The sequence below is a fragment of the Pteropus vampyrus genome, unplaced genomic scaffold, assembly GCF_000151845.1.
Source record: "Pteropus vampyrus isolate Shadow unplaced genomic scaffold, Pvam_2.0 Scaffold329, whole genome shotgun sequence".
Taxonomy (NCBI): Eukaryota; Metazoa; Chordata; class Mammalia; order Chiroptera; family Pteropodidae; genus Pteropus; species Pteropus vampyrus.
In genome coordinates, this window is record NW_011889110.1 from 291,683 (window position 1) to 296,196 (window position 4,514).

The following is a 4,514-nucleotide window of genomic DNA, read 5'->3' on the forward strand; positions in this document are numbered from 1 at the left end:
ATCCATGGGTTAGCCAAACTGATTTTCTTTCAACTCGTTTAGATTTTATTCACTTGATGTTTAAGAGACTAATGTATAAATATTTTTTCTTTTGACAAAATATAATTAGCTCAGAGATTATTTTTATAATAGTTAAACATCTGAGGAAGGGGGGGTCTCCTAATAATAGCACCTTCCTTCTCAATGTATCTTTGGTAATTAGGCTGAAACTATACTGACAAAAGACTTATTAATTCATATCTAAAACCCTTCTACAGATGAAAAGTAGAAATTTGACTAGAATCACACAGACTATCTGCTCTCAATTCCCATAATTCTGTTGGATTTGAAGCAGACACAGGAAACTTCAGTCTTCCTTCCTCCCTCCCTCCCTCCCTCCCTTCCTTCCTTCCTTCCTTCTTCTTTCTTTCTTTTTCTTTTTTTTTTGGCTGCTCAATATTTGGATCCTGATGTTGTTTGGGGTTTTCCTCAAGGATTCTGAGCCTGAGTGGAACCCAAGGCCCTTCTTCACAGAACACTAGCTAAAAATGCCAAGTATACATATTTCCTCCCCTCAACCCTTGTACCTAGACTGTAGTCAGTCGAGTCCCTTGGATGTTGAGTCCCAAGCAGACGACTCAAGAAGAGTGGAAAGGGCAGGATCCGTTCTGTTGGTGGCATCCAGTGACCAGAGCCTAAATCCAAATCCTCCTGTGGTATAATCTTTGATATATCAGGCCTACTCCATTCAATCGTGCTTCACTCTATTACTGCCTTTTTTACATATTGAAGGTTTGTGGCAACCTCGTGTTGAGCAAGTCAATCGGTGCCATTTTCCCGATAGCATGTCTCTGTGTTGCATTTTGGTAACTCTCATACTTCGAAGTTTTTATTAATATCGTCTTTGTTACGGTGATCTGTGGTCAGCGATCGTCGATGTGACTACTGTAATTGTCTGGGGACACCGCGAACCGTGCCCGTATAAGACAGCAAACTTAATCCATAGACATTGCGTGTGTTCTGACTGCTCCACCAACCAGCTGTTTCCCCATCTCTCCCCTTCTCCCGGAGCCTCCCTACTCCCTGAGACGCAAGAATATTGAAGTTAGACCAGTTAGCACCCCTCTGATGGCCTCTAAGTGTTCGAGTGAAAGGAGGTGCCACATGTCTCTCACTTTAAATCAAAAGCTAGAAATGATTAAGCTTAGTGAGGAAAGCCAAGACAGGTCAGAAACGAGGCCCGTGGTGCCAAACGATTAGTCAAGTTGTTAATGCGAAGAAATAGTTCTCGAAGAAAATTAAAATTACTCCAGTGAACATACGAATGATAGGAAAGCAAAACAGCCTGATGGGAGAAAGTTTTAGCGGTCTGGATAGAAGATCAAACCAGCCCTTAAGCCAAAGCTTAATCCAGAGCAAGGCCCTAACTCTCATCAATCCTGCGAAGGCTGAGCAAGGTGAGGACACTGCAGAAGAAAAATTCGAAGCTACGAGAGGTTATTGGTTCATGAGGTTTAAGGAGAGAAGCCGTCTCCATAACACAAGTGCAAGGTGAAGCAGCAAGTGCTGATATAGAAGCTGCAGAAAGTGATCCGGTAACATTCTGGATAATTAATCAAGGCGGCTACACCAAACAGATTTTCAACGTAGAAGAAAATCTACGATTTGATGAGAGAAAACGCCACCTAAGACTTTCATAGCTAGAGAAAAGCCTGTGCCTGGTTTCGAAGCATCAGAGGATGGGCTGACTCTAATGCAGCTGGTGACTTTAAGTTGAAGCCAGTGCTCATTTACCATCCCCAAAATCCTAGGGCTCTTAAGAATGATGCTAATTCTACTCTGCTAGTGCTCTAAAAATGGAACAACAAAGCCTGGGTGACAGCATATGTGTTTACAAGATGATTAACTGAATATTTTAAGCCCACTGTTGAGATCTACTGTTCAGAAAAAAAAGATCTTTTCAAAATATTACTGCTTACAGACATCTGGTCACCCGCGAGCTCTGATGGAGATATATGACAAGATTAATGGTATCATGTCTGCTAACACGACGTCCTTTCTGCAGCTCCTGGATCAAAGAGTAATTTCGACTTCCAAGTCCTTTTATTTAAGGAATACATTTCGTAAAGCTCTAGTTGCCATCAATAGTGATTCCTCTGATGGATGTGGGCAAAGTAAATTGAAAACCTTCTGGAAAGGATTCACCATTCCAGTGCCATTAAAAACATTTGTGATTCAGGGGAAGAGGAGTTTGGAAGAAGTTGATTCCAGCCCTCATGGATGACTTTGAGGGACTCAAGACTTCAGTGCAGGAAGTAACTGCAGATGTGGTGGGCAGGGCCAGAGAAATAGAATTAGAATGGAGCCTGAAGGAATATGTGGCTGAGTTGCTGTGATCGCGTGATAAAGCTTGACCAAGTGAGGTGCTGGTCAAGCTGAATAAGCAAAGAAAGTGATTTCTTGAGAGGAAATCTGCTCCTGGTGAAGATGCTGTGAAGACTGTGGAAATGACAACAAAGGATTTAGAATATTCCACAACCTGAATTGATGAAGCAGCAGCAGGGTTAGAGAAGATCGACTCCGATTTAGAAACAAGTTCTATGGTGGGTGAAATGCTATCAAACAGCGTCGCATGCTATAGGGAAATCGTTCACGAAAAGGAAGAGTCAGTCGCTGTGGCAAACTTCATCGTTGTCTTATTTTAAAAAATTTCCACAGCCACCTCAGCCTTCAGCAACCACCATGCTGATCAGTCAGCAACCATCAATGCTGAGGCGAGACCCTCCACCAGCAAAAAGATTATGACCTGCTGAGGCTCAGATAACGGTTAGCATTTTTAGGTTCCTGACCTTCTCCATGCAGTTCCTCTCTTTTGCTTGCCGTGCAGAAGCTGTTCAGTTGGCTCACCATTTGCTCTCTGGAGGATGTGCTCTAAATATAGGTGTGCATGCCATGTGCCGTGAGGGAGCAGGTTCAGCATCCACCGACACAGCCATCCTTGACCCGCCTCCGATAAACCATTTTTAAATTAAGGTATGTATATTATTTTTTAGACTTAATGCTGTTTCACACAAGTACAGTATAAACGTAACTTTTATATGCCCCGGGAAACCAAATTGTCATGTGACTCGCTTTATTGCAATATTCTCTTTATTGTGGTGGCCTGGAACCGAACCCTCAGTATCTCCAAGGAATGCCTGTGCATCTGAACATCTAGGTCCCGAGTCCTCGTGTATTCAGACCTGGTTCTCCATCAGTCATGTGATCTACCCAAGTTATTTCTAGTAAACTTCTTTCCTACAGAATTTAGCCAAGGCTTTCCTCTCTGTTGCTTGCCAACCAAGATCTCTGAGTGCCACACTAGATATGCTCACAACTGTACCATCCTCAGGCCAACCCGACAGCCTCTTCCTCCGAGAACGCCATCCAATCTTTGGAATCTCTGTAAGGCCCAAATAGTACCTACATTTTCTCCTTTGCAGCGTTAGATCCTATCTGGCACACAATGGGCTAAACCCTGACCTCCTAAAGCCAGTTTTAGAGTCAGGCAGAGGAAAGAAAGAGAAAGAATGAGCGTCAGACTATTCATATCCAGAGTAGAATTCACTCCAGTCCCATCTTCATGAACTACTCTCCCCAATGGCTAACCAGTGCATTGCACACGCGTTTTCAATAAGTATTTGTGGAATAAATAAATCCAGGAAAAAAAAATTAGAAAACAGTATAAAATAGAAAAAGAGCTGAAGTAGGGACCAAAAATTAGAGCACTATCTACCATTTCTTCCTCTTCGAATACTCTAGATATCGTTTTCCGTATTTGTAAAATGAAGAGGCAAAATAGTTCTAAGTTCCTTTCAGCTCAGAAATTCTTTGATCTGGGAATAAATATACTTGAGTAGTAGGACTCAAAACTCTGTGGTACAAGTTAAAAAAAATAATAATTCTTTTTTTGGTGAAAAAAAAAATGAGGCTCTATCTCGTGTATTTTTCCTAGCACTCAGCAGAATAAATGTAGGTTTCACTCATCAGCAAAGCTGTAAACGCTGATGTGCTCACGTTTGCACACACAGCACGAGTTCCCATGGGAATGCACTGGAATGCGCCCAGTGCCTACCGCGAGCTGTAACGTACTGCAATGCCCATTGAAAAGTGTTACCTCTGAGGCGCCAGCAAACCCATATTCCCACAGCATCTTCTGAGGCTACCCTGTCCTTCTCAAGGTTAAACTCACTCACGGATGCAAATTGCCCAGCTGGGTTTTAATTAAGGCTCTGCTCCCACTCTCCCTTGGGTTTTTCTGTCACATCCACCCCTCCTCCTCCTCCCTATTTCTCCCTTAGTCACGTCTCTCCTTTCCCTTAACTCCCTCCACACAGGCCCAGGGCGAGGAGAGCTGGCAATAACGAGGCCCCAGGAACTGGTTCAAAGCCTGCGTAAAACTTTTTAAATTAAACCCTCGAGATTTGAAGAGCTGTCATTAGAATGCGTGATTTGAAGCAAACGAACGTGACCCCGCCATCTACCTGGCACAACTC